The sequence below is a fragment of the Canis aureus genome, chromosome 5 (assembly GCF_053574225.1).
Source record: "Canis aureus isolate CA01 chromosome 5, VMU_Caureus_v.1.0, whole genome shotgun sequence".
NCBI classification, from domain to species: domain Eukaryota; kingdom Metazoa; phylum Chordata; class Mammalia; order Carnivora; family Canidae; genus Canis; species Canis aureus.
In genome coordinates, this window is record NC_135615.1 from 70926867 (window position 1) to 70945521 (window position 18655).

The 18655-nt window shown below is 52.2% G+C and overlaps 1 long non-coding RNA gene across 1 annotated transcript; it reads right to left on the reverse strand.

The window, feature by feature from the left end:
• Positions 1-2401: 2401 nt before the first annotated feature.
• LOC144314536 (uncharacterized) lies at positions 2402-18533 on the reverse strand. Its single transcript, XR_013380425.1, has 2 exons — positions 15676-18533; positions 2402-3599 (listed from the first exon to the last, which is right to left on the reverse strand). It is a non-coding gene; the product is annotated as an uncharacterized LOC144314536 (long non-coding RNA).
• Between the last annotated feature and the right edge of the window lie 122 nt (positions 18534-18655).

Sequence of the window (18655 nt, forward strand, 5' to 3'; positions counted from 1 at the left end):
ATGAGGTTTGGATGGTGTTAATGTGGCATTATGACAAAAATCTAGGATTCTTGTCTCACTGTCCTATTTCATCTTGTGATTTCCCCCAAGAGAGTGTATAACAAGCACAGGTGACAAATAAGAAGTCAAAACACCACTTTGTGATGAGCTAAGCAAACGGCCTCTATCTGGGTGCAGAGCTGGGTCCTACTGGAGTCCTGGCTGGCCCTGCCTGTCCCTCTAACACTGTAATACTAATGCCATCACTGTAGCTGATTGATTGGATAGTGACTGTGTGCCAGGTCACAAACTATTTAATTCTCAGTAACAACTCCTTGATTGTCCTATAATGCCCGCCCCCCCCCAACCAGAAAACAGGCCCCATCAGTCTTCCGACATCCCATCCAAAAGACAGGCAGCTTTTCCTCTCTACTGGGGGGCTAGAGGAGGGAGGGGTGTGATGGGGGAGGGGGCCAGCCCCAACCTTCAGGCGTGGCTGCCAGGTGATTATGAGAGAGGAGAGAGAAGTGCATGGAGGTGGGAAGGAGGGATGTGGGCTGGAGTTAGGGGCTGGTCATGGGGTGGGGGGCGAGCAGCTCTGTGGACCTGGACTTGGGAGACACTCTGTGCCCTCTGCTGGGAATGCAGAGATGAATAACTGTGTGTGTGTGTGTGTGTGTGTGTGTGTGTGTGTGTGCGCAGGTGTGGAAACAGATCGACATCTTTTCAGGGCAGCAGGACTCTGAACACAGAAGTGGCATACACAAGATGTTGATGTTGTAAGGCAGGGGGAGTGATAATTCCGTCTGGATGCCAGGAAGGCCCTGACAGCTTCCCAGGTGAGGTGGTGACATCTATTCCAGCATCTTTATGTCCCCTCCTAAATGTGGTTCTTCACATCTCCACTCTAGAGGGCTTGGTCGCCCCCACCACCACCTCTCCCCAGTCCCTGTGATAACTGGTCTCCCAGCTCCCCCCAGCCCATCCTCCACACAGCAGCAGGAGTGAAGAGCTTCTTAACATTGCAAGCCTAATCCCAGTCCCTCCCCTCAAATCTCTCCAGCCACTCGGGAATATGGTCCAAGATCCCTTGGCATGACTTCCAAGCCCTGGGGAATCTCGTTCCCGCTTCTCTTTCCAGCTTTACCCCCAATTCATTCTCCTTCTCACCCCCCACCCCATTGAGTTTCCTGCCAGAGTCCCCCAAATCCCGCAAGGGCACCTTGCTTTCTCTTGCCTCCTCTCTTTGCACAGGCTGTTCCGGGGCCGGAATTCCCTTCCCCACCCTTCCTCATCTGCTAACTGCTTCAGGTCCCGCTGCAGCATCTCTTTCTCCCGGAAGCCTTCGGGACCTGGCAGGTCGGCACCGGGGCCCTTCGCCTGTGCCCCCACGGGCCCTGCGCCGGGCCCTCGTCCGGGGCTTGTGATTTTCCGCGGGGCCGTGTGCTCGCTCAGCCTGGGGCTCGGGGAGGGGTGGAGGCGCGCTCCTCTGGGGCTGCGGGATGGTGCTCCCGTCTGTCTGCAGGACCATGCACGGCTGTTCGTTCTGGCGCTGGAGGGCCGGGCTGTGGCACGGGGGTGAACGGGCGCCTCGGAGGAGTTGGGGTGCGTGGGGCTGAGCGGCGCGGGGTGGGGTCCCTGGGCCCCGCCGCAAGCTGGAAGGAGCTGGGACCCGGCGCTCCCCGCCGAGCCCAGAGCCTGCCCGCGCCCTCCTAGCAACAGCCGGTCCCGGCGGCCGGCCCAGCCAATGGCGGCCGCAGCTGGTGAGGTAATCCCCGGCTCTCGCAGCTGATTGGCCGGCCGGGCCGCGGTGGGCGCGGCGGCGGGGGCGCGGGGCCTGGCGGCCGCGTGGATGCTGAGCTGAGCCCCCGCCGCGGTGCCCCGCGCCCCGCATCCCTCCGCGCCCCGCATCCCGCCTGCGCTCGCTCTGTCTCTGCGCGTCCGTCCTGTCTCCGTTCGTCTCGGTCCTTCTGTCTGTGTCTGCCTCCTTAGTGGCTCGGCGACTCCTCCTCGACCCTCCGTCTCTGCGCCCCCGCCCCCGGGGGGGTCTCTGTCTCTCCGCATCTCTGCTGCCCGTCCGTGCCCCCCCCCCCCCCCCCCCCCCCCCCCCGCCAGCCTCGCCGGCCGGTGCTTCTCCAAACAAGGGCGCAGCGAGAGCTCCTTGACTTGCAGCCAGAAGGTGACTCACTGCTTCAAAGCGCAAGGCCGGCCTCCGAGGCACCTTCTTCTCGAGCCTGCTGGAAGGCTCTGGCTCCCGGGCCGGGGCCTGAGACCTTGGGGAGGCCGGCCGGGCCTTTCTCTGATGTGTCTCGCCAGACGTGTTTCTGGTGACTTGTCACCCAATTAAGGGAAGGCCGGACGTCCTGTGCTTTGGGGCAAGGACGTCGTGGATGACAGACTTACAGAGGGAACAGGCATCAACTTCAGTGATTACAGCAGACAGGTTTAGGGTAGACAACGGGAGGAGCTTCCAGAAAAGAGCAAATGGACTGGAGTGAGTGACTGCAAAGGGTAGTTGGATTTCTGCTCTTCCCTTCCATCTCTAGGTCCATCCAGCAGTACCTCTAAGTAGCAAGCAGGCTCTGCGCTGGCGTTGGCTCAGTCCCTTGGCCCCTAGGAGTCACAGCCCAGGCAGGGAGGCAGACGTACAAATCCTATCTTTTTGGGGATTCCAGAGGAGGGCAAAATTCTCTGTGCTTGCAGGCAGCTTGCTTCATGGAGGAGGTGACCTTTGAGCTAATGTGCTTGGAAGAATGGCCACTAGCTTGTTTGGCTCAGCCTAGGTGAGGCGGGATGTTAGGAGACGGATCTGAATGACCTGTAGGGTCGTTAGAGGGTCCAGGAAGGTGAAGACCTGGGTGGGGGGTTTGCCCTCCATCCCAGGGCAATGGGGAGCCCACCAGGGATCTGAAGTGGGGAGGCACGGGCAGATGGGGGTCTCATGCAGTCTCACTGGTTCTTGTTTGTCTTGCGGAGCCCTGGGTCCCAGCTCAGCGGCAGCCCACAGGAGGTGCTCTGGCATTCCTTGGAGTGGGTGGGGTGGGGGTGGGGTTTCTGAGAGTGAAATGGTGAGGCTGGCTTCCATGTGGGGTGGGGGGGGATGGGAAAGATGGATGAGTTGAAGAGATGAGAAGGACAGGGATGGGCCTGGCTGGTTCACTAAGGCTGTGGGGGGAGGGAGAAGGAGGTGCCTGGGATAAAGCCTGTGTTTTTGGCTTGAGCAGCTGAAGATGGGGGGAGATGGGGCAGGTTTCAAGGGGAAAGTGGCTAAATCAGAGGTGGATCTGCTGAACCTGAGGTGGTGGTGGGATATTGGGGTCGGGGGGCTATCGGTGGGGAAGGTCTGGGCTGGGGTGACCAGCATAAAGGTGGCTACTGAGGCCACTTAAGGATTAGAATGTTTAAGAGCAATTTTGTCAGGTAAGGAGATCCTTTAGAGCCCTAGGGACACTTGGTTAGGGGTCAGGGACCCTGGGTCGTGATCCAGACTCTGACACCGGCTTGTTGTGTGACTTTGGGTAAGTCACTTTTCCTTGCTGGGCTGCTGTCTTCTGATCTGTCAGCAGAGTGTCTCAGAGGTGCTGAGAGGCTTGGGCCACTTCTCTTTTCAAGGCTTCTGGCTATGGTTAAAAAAAAAAAAAATTAAGATGTGCCCAAAATGGGGTAACAGAAATGGTGGTTATTTGCTTGGTTCACATTTACCAATTATCATGATGAACAAAGGTACAAGGATTGGATGTCTGATCTCATTTGTGTATAAAAGTCTAGATCTGAGTCCTGTTGGGAGGTTAGAACCCCTACTTATGGTCTTGCAGGTTGCCTGGAGTCATTGCACTTTTTGGTGGGAAAGTTGCCTGGCTGGGGGGCGGGGGGCAGAGAGGGGCTGAGCCAAGGCCTAGTCTGAGCAGCCCCCTCTTGCCCTAAGCCTGGGCCTCCATGCCCCTCCCCCAGTTCCTGCCGGGCCCCCAGTTCTGTCTTTTCCTCCAGGGAGCTGTTCGAGGCCATGCGGATCCCTGGCCTGTGGGCTTGCAGGGTTGCTGTTCCAGCACTGCCACTTCCTCTCCTTGTTCATCTCTCAGTTCCTCAAAGATGAGAGCATTCGACTGAGAGGGGCCCTGGCTCTGCCTTGAACTTGCCCTTGGGCAGGTTACTTCCTTGCGGAGACCTCAGAGTCTCAGCCTCTCTTTGTCCTCAGGCGGTAGCCTGGCGACTGGCCCAAGGTATGCACTTAATAAATGTTGGCTTAATTGAATTAAATTGCAAAGTAGTTCATTTGGCTGGAGCATGGCTTGGGGGAAGGGTGGCGAGAGAGCACATGCCTTTGGGGCCTTCTACATAAGACAGAGCCTGCACATGTGCTCTGGAAAAGGTACCTCAGCAGATATTTACAAGTCTGCATCCTATAGCATTTGGCCCAAGGCCCCCGCATCCAGAACAAAAAAGTAAGTGGACACAGAACAGGATTCCTTCCCCCACGCACTACAGAGTCTTTTTTGGCAAGAATTAATCACGAGTACATTCTGCTTAGCCCAGTGGTCAAGGGCAAGAATGTTGAGGTGGGCAACCTGGTTCAAATCCGGCTCCATCCCTTTCTGTTTGTCCCTCAAGGAGTGGAGCTGTGTATCACTCCAGCGAAAACTGGAAGTGATACTGTGACGCACCTTGGGGGTTACTTAGTGAATCACTAGATTTATAGTATTTCGGATGGTGCCTGGCACATGTGTGTGCCCAGGAACGTTAGCTGTCATTGTTAGCCACCATCTAGTTCTTGACCCCCTCCCTGAACTGATGATGGCTCTTAGCCGTTGGGGCGAGTGGCAGGCATTTAGTGTTCCTCCCTGAGCTCTCGGGCAGCGGTTCTCAATTTTGGTTCCATATTTGAATCACCTGTCGGGGCGGGGGGTGCCTTCAAACTCCCAGGGCTGAGCTACACCTTTGAGCAATGACGTCGGGACCCCTGGGGGTGCGGTGCCAGCCTTGGCTCCTTCTCAGATCAATGCTGATGGGCAGCCAGGGTTGAGAAGGAGAACGGGGGTCCTCAGGGCCTGGACCCCGGGCCAGCAGCATCAAACATCACCTTGGGAACTTGTTAGAATGCACCTTCTCAGGCCCCACCCCAGTGCCACTGGGGAATCAGAAACTCTGGGGGTGGACCCAACAGTCTGTGTTTTAATACGCCCTCCTGGGGATTCAGGGGCAGCTCAGGTTTGAGAACCACTGATCTGGAGGCTGAAAAGTAAAATCAGTTGGTTTTGAAAGTCACTGTAGTAAGTTGCGTCCTATCCCCAGTTGGGCCGGAATAGGGACCCATCCCTACCCGCTAGTAACCACACGCCCCTTGTTATGGACACCCTGCTGCTTTATAGGGGTTCTTGTATTCTTGTATTTAGAACTTGTTACCCGTTACTTCACTTCCATTTTCCGGATGAGGAACGTGAGGCTCACAGTGAAGGGGCTGCCCAGAGGCCCCCAGAGCCAGGTTCTTCCCAGCTTCGGCCTTGTGTGAACAGGGTTTGAGGTCCCTTTCAAAACCTTGAGCCCTGGCTCTTGTCAGCTGAGGGCCCAACGGCTCCTCTGTAGTCTAGGAGTTGTGAGATCATTGGCCCTCAAATTATCCCTGGAAATATCTGAGCATTGCAGATTCCAAGGTGGGAATGTGAGGGGGATGTTGCCCGTAGAGCACTTGGCACAAGCCAAGCACATAGCACTCACATACACGGCCGCCCTCATTAGGAGTCACACGTGCTCACTGATAAATAGAGATGACAGGGTCCTATTTTATATTTCTTCTTCGTTGTCATTTTTTATTTCTATTTTTTAATTTTGGTAAAATGCACATGCCTTAATTTTTTAAAAGATTTTATTTATTCTAGAGAGAGAGAGAAAGCGTGAGGGCGGGGCAGAGGGAGAGGGAGAGGCAGACTCCCCGCTGAGCGTGGAGCCTGACGCGGAGCTCAGTCTCAAGACCCTGACATCATGACCTGAGCCGAAATCAAGAGTTGGATGCTTAATCATTGGAGCCACCCAGGGGCCCCACATGCCTTATTTTCAATACTTCAAGGTGTTCCATCTTGTCAGCTTCCACATCAAGACAGAGCTGCAGGCTCAGCTGAAATGCTAGCCCTGCTGGGTGACTAGCTAGGGCACATGGAAGGGCAGGGGAGGGCGTGGAGTGGGGCCGCCCTGGGTCCGGCTCTCAGTAATCCTCACATGTCTGAGGCCACCGGCAAAGCCTTCCTCCCCCTGGGCCTCAGTTTTCCCCTCCTTAAAATGGAAAGCACGGTACAGAATGTACATTTCTCTTCAGACCTGAGGGGTTATTATTCCTTTCAAAGGGAGCCAGTAGCTGTGCTAACATTAATAATTCAAGCCTGCACATGCCCAGCCTGAGACAGGCTCCCCAACACTGGATGCCTGGGCCAGACTCATTTCTTCCCTTTTTATCACCAAGCTGAGTGGCGGGGAGGAGAGGCGCAGAAGGGCAGCCACCTGTGTGACTCCCGGTCTGTCCCCACCTCTCCCTGACTCCTGTGAGCTGGTGGGGGAGTCTGGGGGAAGGCCTGAGCATGCTCTGCTCTCTCTGGGCCTCACTGTGTCTGCCTGCAGAGGGGCTGTGTTCTGGTTGGTTCTTTGATGCTAGGTGGCCTCAGTGGGCTGGCTCTGCCTGTCGGGGTGGCCTGTGGTTGCCCAGTGCTACGGGGGGCAGGAGGTTAAGTCTGTCTACTTCAGGGGCTGGGTTCTAGCAAACCCATCTGGCTGTAGGTTTAAAGCCCCTCCTCCAGGCTGCCTTATCTGTCCCTGGCTTTCTATCTCATGAGAGCCTAAGCCAGATTCCTCTCCCTGGGTCACCTGGGTGACCCACAGGTGGCATAGCATCCAGGCCCAGGGTCCCTAGGGCCTCACCCAACTTAAACCTTTAAGAAATTATTTTTTTTCAAAGATTTTATTTTTATTTATTCATGAGAGACATAGAGAGAGAGAGGCAGAGACACAGGCAGAGGGAGAAGCAGGCTTCATGCAGGGAGCCCGACGTGGGACTCAATCCTGGGACTCCAGGATCATGCCCTGGGCTGCAGGCGGTGCTAAACCCCTGTGCCACCAGGGCTGCCCCTAAAAAAAAATTATTGATGTATAGTTGACACACAGTGTTTTATTAGTTTCAGGGGTATAACATGGTGATTCTACAATCCTCTACATTTCACAGTGTTCCCCGGTCAGTGTGCTCGCCATGTACCACGCGACGTTATTACAGTGTGATTGACTATATTCCCTATGCTGTACTTTTTCATTTCTGCGACTTATTTATTTTGTAACTGAAAGTTCATACCTCTTAATCCCCTTCACCTGTTTTTTCCACTCCTGCCACCCCTCTCCCCACGCAACCACCAGTCTGTTCTCCGATTTATGAGTCTATTTCTGTTTTATTTGTTTGCTTATTTGTGTTTTGGATTCCACATATAAATGAAATCATATGGTATTAGTCTTTCTCTTTCTGATTTCTCTCTCTTTTTTTAAGATTTTATTTATTTATTCATGAGAGACACACAGAGAGTCAGAGACACAGGCAGAGGGAGAAGTAGGCTCCCTGCGGGGAGCCCAATATGGGACTCGATCCCTGCACCTGGGATCACGACCTGAGCCAAAGGCAGATGCTCAACCACTGAGCCACCCAGGTGTCCCTCTGTCTGATTTATTTCGCTTAGCGGGATCCCTGGGTGGCGCAGCGGTTTGGCGCCTGCCTTTGGCCCAGGGCGCGATCCTGGAGACCTGGGATCGAATCCCACGTCGGGCTCCCGGTGCATGGAGCCGGCTTCTCCCGCTGCCTGTGTCTCTGCCTCTCTCTCTCTCTCCCTGTGTGACTATCATAAATAAATAAAAATTAAAAAAAAAGAAATATTTCGCTTAGCATAAATCCCCTATCTGTGTTGCAAATGGCAGGATCTCATTCCTTTTTATGGCTGAGTAGTATTCCATTGTGTACGTTCACTGCGTCTTTATCCATTCGTCTGTTAGTGGCCTCATCCAACTTTTTTCCTTCCTCTCCCTTCACTCTGACACTGGCCATGCTGCTTCCAGACTACACAACCACACTCCTGTTGCAGGGCCCTTGCACATTCTGTTCCTCAACCCTAGTTGTTCTTCCCTCAGATGAAGGCATGACCTCACTTACTCACTTCAGGTCTTAACTCAAGTATCACCTTCTTGGCTTTTTAAAATCGAAATGCCTCCAACAGCCCTCAGCACTTCATATTCTCCCTCCCCTGCATTATTTTTCTCCTTAGCACTTACCGCCAGCACACGATTTATTTCGGTCACCTTGTTTATTATGTCTCTCCCACTACAACAACCACTCTGTGTGACCAAGGATATTTGTTTGTTCTTTATGCTGCAATATCCCCAATACATGGTGCAGGGCTTGCACATAGTAGGTGCTCAGTAAATATTGGTTGAATGAATGGAGGGAGCCAACATACCTGCAGGAATCTCACAGTAGGTTCCAAACTCACCAGGGGAACTGTGGTGTCACTTTTTGAGCCCCCTCACATCCCAACCATGCTCAGCTCTGTGACTGAGTAGACATAATATAGTGAATACTCAAGAGTTTGGGCTCTTTCAGTGCCTAATTTAAATTCTGATTGGGGTACCCTTTAAGCTGGGTTTCATAGCCTATCTATGCCTCAGTCTCCCCATCTCTAAAGTGGGGATTATAAGGTTGACTCCCTTATAGAGATATTATGAAGATCAAGGGATAATACAGTGCTGAGCACAGTGCCTGGCATGAAATAAGTGCTCCATCAGTGTTAGCTGATGTTTATTAGCTTTGTGACTTGGGGACGTGACCACTTGCCCTGCCTGCTTCTCAGGATGGGTATGGAGGGACATCAGGGAGCCAGGGGACATGGCCTTGTCTTGTGAGCTCTGATGCCCGGGACAGAACAAAGGGGCTGGGGGCTGGAGATCTCAGCCTTGGCCAGAGAACTCAAAGGGCAGTGGCAGCAGGATGGGGGGTGCAGGGGGACAGTTCCTAGCCAGGCCTGCTTCAGCAGGGATGCTGCTGCATGATCCCAGATGATGGGGTGTTTCTAAAGGCAGAGACCCGTGTTCAGGTAGACAATTGTCTGGCTGGTGACCTGGCTTTTTAACTTCCAAAGACTGAATCACTGGTTAATGAGACCAGAAAGGATCACTGCTTCACTTCTCTCCTGCTCTGTAAACTGCAGAGGGCCTCTGGTTGGGATCCACCGGGAGCAGGCTGGGGAGGAATGGGGCCCTGGGGTGGTCCCTGAGACCCTGACTAGAGGGACGAGGGATGTCCTTGCACCTTCCTCCACCAGGTTTGTGTATGGTGTACGTGTGAAAGAATTTGTGAGAACGTGGGTACATGTGTGTCTGTGTGTGAATGTGTGTTAGAACGTTTGCTGCCAGCCACTGTCCATCTCCCTCCCTCCCTCCCTCCCTCTCTCTCTCTCCCTCTCCCATCTCCCTCCCTCTCTCTTTCTCACACACACACACACACACACACACACACACGCATGCATGCGTGTGAATGTGTGCGAGGGGCCGTTGCGTGCAGTCCAGAGGCCAGCCCAGCTGTCAGCAGGCTCAAGGGGCATCTATTCTCCTTCACAATGCTTGCTCTCAGGCTTCATGCTGGAAATGTCAGTGCTGCGCTGTGCACCAGGCCTGCTCTGGGCAGGGAAAGCTTCCTGTCTCAGAAGACCCTGCTCTGAAAGGCGTGGACAATGCCAGGCCAGGAGTCCTGGCAGAAGACCGAGGGCTCCGTACAGGGTCTGGGGTATGAGCCCAGGGAAGATCCAGGCCTGGTGGGCTGGAGGTTCATTCCCAAGGGGACAGAGAGGCGGCGCTCATACAAATGAGAACAACCACTGGCATTTATTACATGCTGACTGTGCCCCAGACATCTCACGGGCACCACTTCATTTTTCAGATGAAACGTACCCAAGATCACACGGCAGGAAATGGCAGACGAGGCTGGGAGAGGATGCTTGGCTTACCGTGCATCATCCGACACGCTAATGGCAGAGCTAGCATCGAACCCGGGTCTCTCTGATCCCAGAACCTATGCTCTTCACCACCACTACCCTCCCCAGGCTCTTGAGTGAGCCAGACATCCTGGGGCTGTGTGAGAGGGGAGGATTTTGGGTGGCCCGGGGAGGGAGGGGCTGAGTCAGCCTGGAAAGGTCAGCGAGTAAAGAGTGAGGCTCCGATGGCAGCTGGGAGCACTCCAGGGAGACAGGGCATGGGGGAGGGCATCCCACAGGAGAAAAGAGTGCGAGCAAAGGCACGGAGGCGTGAAATGCGGTGCCACGTTCTGGTGGTTTATGGCCGGCCCACTGAGCAGGAAGACAAGCTCCAGTCCTCCCTGCCCCCATCCCATCCTGGCTCAGAAAGCCTGATTGTCCCCACTTCCCTCCACCCCCTCCTGTTAGGCTCCTGGGATATGGACAAGAAAGGAGCTGGTCTTTCCTGGCTCTGCTGGAGTCCTGCCCCGGAGGTTTGGTTACCATGGCGACGGGCTCCATGGAAACTCACAGCCGGTCCAAGATGGACCTGGACCCCAGCCCACCTGCTGATGCACCGCCTCCCCGGGCCTCAGCATCCTGAGGTGTCCAGGGGGCCTCTGCCACTCTGCTGCCTGAGGCCCCACCCTTCCACCCTGGCAGGGGCAGGAGAGTCCCCAGGGTCACACAGGCGGTATTCCCAGCACGCAGGGTCAGTCGGGTGGCTCCCAGGATCCCACATTAAGTGCAGGACATGGAGACCCCAAATTCTCTTATATTTAGGGGCAAGTCTTTACGTGGTCACTGCTCGATGTCCTGCCCGTTCTGACCCTGCATCCGGGTCTGTCCCGCTCGCAGGGTCGCCCTCTCCTCCTTATGTTCCTCTCCTGGCCCCACTGGTCTGAGTTCTCTCTATTTAACCTCCCGTCTGCACACCATGCCCCATGGACACCCCGGTTTGGAAAATCAACACACTATTGATGCACCTGCCGTTGGACAGACCTGGTAGGGGACCCGAACTCCACACTCCTTAACTATGCGACTGTGAACAAGTCACTCTTTCTGAGCCTTGAATTCCACGTCTCTAAATACATGCTTTTCAGGGCGGCTCATTCATCTGACCAATGTGTGGGGAAATATCTGCATCTGTCGAGCACTTATTTATTTATTTGTTGTGATTTAATGCATTTACTGTGCTGAGAACTGCACTTCCATCATCCCATTTACCCTTTACAATGCTGAGATGGGATTCTTATTTCCGATGGAAACGCCGAGGAGCAGAAGGCGCAGGCCCCTGGTGGAGGCCAGGCCGCAAGAACTCTCCCGTGGTAGAGCCAGGAGGAGGACCCAGATTCATCTCACCCTGACGTTGCACTCTTAGCCACTTTATTATTTGGTCAGTTAATTTTTATTGAGCACCTGCTATATGATGACCTGGTTTCTGCTCCTTGGAGCATCTCTTGGGGGAGGTGGAAGAAAGGGGGAGATAAAGATAGATTGTTAGACGTAGTATGTTGATATAAAGCATAACGAGGGATGTTCTTTAGAGAGGCTGAGAGGTCAGGGATGATTTCTCGGAGGAAGTGACATGTAAGGAACAGAGATCTGAATAGTGAGTAGAGCCATGAGAGGGGAGAGAGACCCAGGCAGGGCATGGTGTGAACAAAGGCCTGGAGGTCAGAATGAGTCTGTGCGTCCTTGAGGCTGGAAGGTGGCAGAGGAGGCTAGAGGTGGTGAGGCTCGAGAGGGAGGCCTACGATGAGGGGGAGAGGCAGGCAGGGGGCAGATGCCACAAAGCCTTGTGGGTGGGGATGTGCAGTGTGGTGTATTCTAAGGGCAGTGGAAACCACTGGAAGGTTCTACGCAGGAACCCTGTGAATGGACCTGATTTGTATAAGGAGCAGCTCTCAGTGGTGGCTGCCTAATGGGGAGGCAGTAGGAGAGGGGCAGGAAAGGAGGCCAGGAGGACCACACAGGTGTCCAGGTTAGAGACAGTGGAGCTGGCAATGGCAATGGACTGGGAGGGGCTGCTGAGTTTGACAGTTTGGATGTAAATGGACTGTAGGTAGGTAGGGATGATGGATGCTTCTTAATTGTTGCACCCAGCGACTGGGTGGACCATGACGTTGCTTCCTGAGATACGGACCCAGGGCAGTGCTAGGGGTATGATGCTGGAAAACGGCTTTTGGGGGAGAAAACCCAGAGCTTGTGTTGGGATGTGTCATGCTTGAGATACGCAGGTGTGAAGGTCTGGGCAGAGGTCTGGCCTGCAGGTATAAATGTGGGCCTTGAGAGGGTAGACGTGGTGTGTAAAGCCTTGGGGCTTGATTAGACCAAAGAAGGAGAAAGTGTAGACAGAGAGGGGCAGGAGACAACAGAGGAGAGGCAGGAGGAGGGGAATCCAGAGGGATGTGAGGAAGGAGGAGGGAGGAAAAGATAAGTAGGGGGTGGAGGACTGCCAGAGCCCAGAGCACACCTGGGCATCCGCTCCACACACCTGGGCGGACGGTGTGTGTGGTGTGTCAGGCTCTGGAGAGCAGGTGGTGGGTGTCACATGTGCCAGAGTCCAGGAGCACTCTGCTGGGGTCAGGGCAGCGGACCCTGGGCTCTGCACCGCCCTGGGTCTGCATCTCAGGAAGCAACGTTATGGTCCACCCAGTCGCTGGGTGCAAGAATTAGGAGGCACTGGGGAGGCTTGGTGACCTGGTGGCCTGGGGAGGAGGGAGCAGAGGGGAGGAGGGTGGCAGGGAAGAGGTGCACCCTGAGGAGCAGGACTGCAGAGTGCTGAAAGAGGCAGATTGGTGCAGAGGGAGGCCAAGGGGAGAGGCAGCTGCGTCCTTTCTAGCTTCTTCCTGGGCAGGGGCCCTGGGCATCCTGGGGACAGCCGGGCGGGCTATGTGTTAGTGTAGCTGCCTGACCCTGCAGCCACACATCCCCGAGGGGGATAGCACAGGCAGGTGCGTGTGTGTTGGTGGCACATGTGTGGTCTCACAGAGTGGCCGGGACAGCGGGGAGCCTTGACGGCCAGCTCCTGAGCTGTGGGCCTTGGGCAAGGAACGAGGGGCGCTCTGAACCTCAGGGGCTCACCTGGAAGAGGCGATAATAACATGTGAAAATGCTTTGCCAGCTCCCGGTCCTGCCTAGGCACCGGGAATGAATAGTGTCGCCTGGGGTTATAAGTCTGAGCGAGGTGAGCCCCCAGGTCTGTTCAGAGAGGCAGAGACAGAGAGACAATGAGACAGACACAGAACAAAGAGATACACAGGAGACAGAGAGCAAGAAAAGGAGAGAGAGACCCAGAGGGAGAGACAGAGAGACAGGAGAGAGGGAGGGAGGGAAGGAGAGATTTGGGAGGGAAAGAGACAGAGACAGAGGGCTAGACAGGGACCCAGGAGAGACAGAGACAGAGTCAGAGAGAGAGACAAATAAGAGACAAGAGCTAGAAAGAGGGAGTGAGACAGCAAGGTGGTGGATCTGTAACTGGTAACAGAGACTGTCCGGGTGGTAAGACCATGCACGGTTTTGCCTTTCATAACTTTGCTCATATTATCTTCTGACTTCTCTCTCTGTATAGTTAAATAATTAACTTTTTAAAAACATGGTTTCTAGGTGTAAATTGGATTTTTAAAACTTTCTGCAATTTGGAAATACCTACGAAAAGCTTTACAATTTGCATACAAATTGACTCAGAAATTACCCTTCTTAGAATTTACTCAAAGGAAATAATCATGGATGTGCCAGTGATTTAATTGCAAGGATGATTTTGAAGTATTGTTTATATTAGTAAAAAAAATATCCCCAAGTCCTCCCCAAATTCCAACCTAAAACGAAACCCCCAAAACAAACCAAAAATTCCTCTACCTCAAATGTGCAAAAATAGACAAATAAATAAAATATATTTCACTCATAGAATGGATTTCTATGAAGCCTTTAAAATCACGCTGTAAAAAAAAAATAAAATAAAATAAAATAAAATAAAATCACGCTGTAGAGATGCCTGGGTGGCTCAGCAGTTTGGTGCCTGTCTTCAGCCCAGGGCGTGCTCCTGGAGACCCAGGATCCGGCTCCCTGCATGGAGCCTGCTTCTCCCTCTGCCTGTGTCTCTGCTTCTCTCTCTGTGTCTCTCATGAATAAATAAATAAAATCTTAAAAAAAAATGACGCTGTAGAGGGAACTCCTTGGTAACAGATAATCATGACATAATTATGTAAATAAAAGGCAAGTTTCAAAAAGTACAGTGCAACTCAATTTTGTTAGGAAAAAAATGTACGTTGCATAGAGAAATATCTGTAATTTTTAAAACACTAAGGCAATACCTGTGATATGCACTAAGAGAAACAGGTTATTTGAAATCTTTCCTATGCATTAAGAAGTCTTACGCCTAGGAGGCTGCCCTCCTGTTTTCCTTGGTCCTCAGCTGTGCACGGTCTACCGTGTGATAGTCCAGCAAGATTTTGATTAAATCACATCTCACCCATGTCAGTTCAGACAGATTTATCCTAGTTATTATTATTATTTTTGTTAACCTTCCCACAGAGGCTACAGCCAGACATCACCCATTCAAAAAAAAAATTCTCACATTTTTATGGGTTGTGACAGTTTCATTCCCTTGATCATTGCAAATAGAGGTCTATCATATCTTTTTTAAAAAATTTCCCATCTTTATTTTTAAAATTTATTTATTCATGGGAGACACAGAGAGAGAGGCAGAGACATAAGCAGAGGGAGAAGCAGGCTCCCTGTAGAGACCCTGATGCAGGACTCGATCCCAGCACCCCAAGGTCGTGCCCTGAGCCGAAGGCAGATGCTCAACCACTGAGCCACCCAGGCATCCCAAGGTCTATCATATATTTTTAGATATTAACACTGGAGTTTTGTTCATTGTAAACAGGTAAACATGATACAAGGTGTATCAGAAAGGTCTTCTCCAGGTAGGGAAAACTCAGAGGTGGACTATAAATCTTGATTCAGTTTCTTTGGTTTTTCTATTAAAAACATCCATGTTATCATCACAACACCTCAAAGAAATCAGATTTTGTTTATGTTTACTCATCTCATTCCAAAAAAGGATTTGAGGGGGCTTGCCAAATTATATAATATGCATATAATAGGGTAAAACCAGTTGAGGAACTCAAGGGGGCAGGGAAACAAACTAAGGATATGTGAATAAGACAAAAAGAAGAAAGTTAGTGAATAACACATGTGACTCAAGGTATTGACCATTTGCTTGACTGGGATGTCAGTTTTGCCTTGTTCCATCCAGTGGCTTATTTTTAGCGTTTAACACCATCCAATGTGTTAAACGCCAAGTAAAAACTATAAACCTTAGGCATCAACCTTACCTCTCTCCTAAGCACAACTGTTACCAACTTCTCTACAAATAAACCTTGGCGCTTTTTTTTTTTTTTAAAGATTTTATTTATTTGAGAGAGAGAGAGAGAGAATGGGGGTGGGGAGGGCAGAGGGAGAAGCAGACTCCCTGCTGAGCAAGGAGCCTGACGTGGGGCTTGATCCCATGGACCCTGAGATCATGACCTAAGCCCAAGGCAGACGCTTCACTGACTGAGCCACCCAGGCGCCCCAAACCTCGGCTTTTCTTTTAAATCTCAGGAAAATAGTGCCTTTTCCTCCCTCCCGTTATTTCCAATGGAAAGTTGATGACATGCCCACTCACCAGACAGAGAGAGAGAGAGAGAGACGCCCCGAAATTTCTCCTGTATCTTGTGAACGAGATCCAGCGAGCAGGGAGGCTTCTGTTCGAAGCATCAAGTGCAGCCCTTCATGGTAGGAAGGCATTAACCTTGGTCAAAGGGAAGACTCTAAGCTCCTCTTCTCCAGGACTCTCCAATCTCTTAATGTTTCATATTCTTGGTCCCCAAACAGAAAACATTCTGCAACCCCTCTGGTCCTTACCCAGAGATACAGTTTGCACTCTCCGTGGTGATGATTTTATTCCAGGCGAGATGTTACCGTAGCAACCAACTTACCAACTCACTCAATTAACCCGTTTCCTCTCTGTAATCAATACTCATTAGCACCGAAATTACTTCTTCGCTTTGCCTCGCATTTTTAACCACTCATTCAGGTCCATCTGTCTCGTAAAGGTAACAGTTTTTTCTCCCCATGAACATAGAAACTCACCTGAACCCAAGAGAGCCCCACTCCCTGGGGTCTCTGAGGCTATCATCCTAACACAGCTCGGCCAAGAAGTACTGGCTGGTGATCTCAGCGGCGTTGGCAGCAGGGACCCCATGGTAGCTTCTGGAGTTCCACTGGGTCACTGGGGCCTCGCCCACAGGAAAACTGGCAAGAAGGAAGATGGCCTCTGCCATTTAAAATCAGAGAGACAGCTCCTGCCCACACACGAAGCTCCTGGGAGGCTCCAAGGGAGAAATACTATTAGGTGATGATTATTGTAGATACGGTTGGAGGACAGAGAGCAAAAAATTACTAAAACTCAAAACAGTCTCTACTACTTCCCACTCTGGTTCTATGGTAGGGCGTGGGATTGTGGTGGTTTGTCCATATCCTGGGGAGATAAAATACTAGATCATGCCCTTGGCTGTGCAGAGCCCAGTGGGAGAAGGGGACAGTGGTCATTGGGATGCCTCTGCCAGCTTTCTTGTCCTGCTCTGCACAAGGTACCTGGGGCAGATGATTCTTCTGGGAGCAAGGATGCTAGAAGGTCTCCAGAGGCAGGTCAGAGAGGAGAGTGAACTTGATCTAACATAGTAGGGCAATGGAATTTTGAGGTGCAGTCCTAAGGAAGGGGGAGCCCTGACACCTGGGCAGCAGAGTCACAGCAGGAGAGATGCTGAACAACATGGCAGGTAGAGACTTCGGGAAAGGCTGCAGGCACACAGGGTCGCGTGTGAGTGGTGTTGGGGGCATGGGGAAGGGATGCCAGAAAAGGGGCCAGCTTGCATCCGCGCATCTGTGCACTGGGATGCCGACAGGAGCAGCCCTGCTTGGCAGCAAGATGACCCACAAGTGGAAGCAATTAATCCATTAAAAGCATTGTTCTAGGAGGGGGATACGGGCACCAGATGAAGAAGCCCAAGCCCTGTTCCCAAGGGGCTCACATTCTAGAGGCAGAGGCAGAGGCAGATAACGGTCCCAGAAATAAATGAATAAGCATTTCAGGTATGCTGAGGGCTGTGAAGAAAATAAATCAGAGACACGGGGAGGGTGGCACCTATAATGGTGGGAGGTGGAGAGGGATCTCTCAGAGGAGCTGATGCTGGAGCTGAGAGCTGAAGGATCAGCTGCTGAGGAGTCAGGAAAGAATGTTCCAGAAAGAAGAAAGAACAATTGCCGCAAGCTGCCCCCGGGCTCCAGAAACCGCTGCCCGCCCTGGCCCTGGCCGTGCATTCCTTTTCTCAACCATTTAGCCAGAAATGAACATTTCTGCCTACCCACCTGACTCCAGTCCCTCCCAAGGCCTGCGACTTCTGACACACATCCTGTTAAATTTCCAGGCCTTAAAAACTTCATCGGCAATACTACTACTACTACTCCTCCTCCTCATGCCAACACCACGATGTGATACCATTTTTCATCTTGGACACTTGGGAGATTAAAAAAAAAAAAAAACTGGTGGGGATCCAGCAAAAACATGTCTTATATGTTGCAAGTGGGACAGCAAAACGGCAGCCCTTTTGAAAGCAACTTGAAAATATTTAGCAAAAGCCATAAAAACGTTTGTACCTCTAGAACCAATAACCTTCTCTGAGGATAGTCTCAGGAAATAACGTAAAGCGTGGCAGAGGTCTGTGCACAAAGATGCTCAGCTGAACGTTATTTGCAAGAATGTAAAGCTTCATGTGCAATATCGAGAGAAAGGTTATGGTGAAGGTCAATCCGTGGGATGTGGAGCAGCCGTCGGAGCCGATACAGTGAGACAGCGATGGTCTTTGTAGTCAGATGAATCTCAGTTCAGATCTTGCTGCTGCCAGTTACCGCTGTGTGACCTTGTGTCAGTCCTTTAACCTCGCTGGGCCTCTCAGTTTGCTCATCGATAGACTAGGAATATCATTTGTCTGCTTTTTTTTTGCTTTTTTTATGAGCTGAGAAGAGTCATTTCCAGGAGAAGCTGATGAGCCCTCCAGGCAGCCCATACCCTGCCAGCTGGTGCTCAGCAGGCACTGTGGCACCCGTCTGGGGACAGTTGTTCAAGCACTTGTACTTGCAGGATCTCACTCAATCCTGACAACTTTAGGACTATCATTCCCATTTTGCAGATGAAGAAATGGAGATTGGGAGAGCCGAACAGACTGAATTGACTTCCAGCAGTTAAGAGGGATGATCAGGGCGGGTCCTCAGGGATTCTGAGGCTGTTGGCTCTCTCCTTCCTCTTTTGTGAACTCCTACTCATCCTTCAAGACCCAGTACAGGGATCCCTGGGTGGCGCAGCGGTATGGCGCCTGCCTTTGGCCCAGGGCGCGATCCTGGAGACCAGGGATCGAATCCCACATTGGGCTCCCGGTGCATGGAGCCTGCTTCTCCCTCTGCCTGTGTTTCTGCCTCTCTCTCTCTCTCTCTCTCTCTCTCTGTGTGACTATCATTAGAAAAAAAAAAAAAAGACCCACAGATACCACTTATTCTAGGGGTGGGGGTGGGGGGCTCCTGATACCGCTGCTTGCGCTCCATGGTTC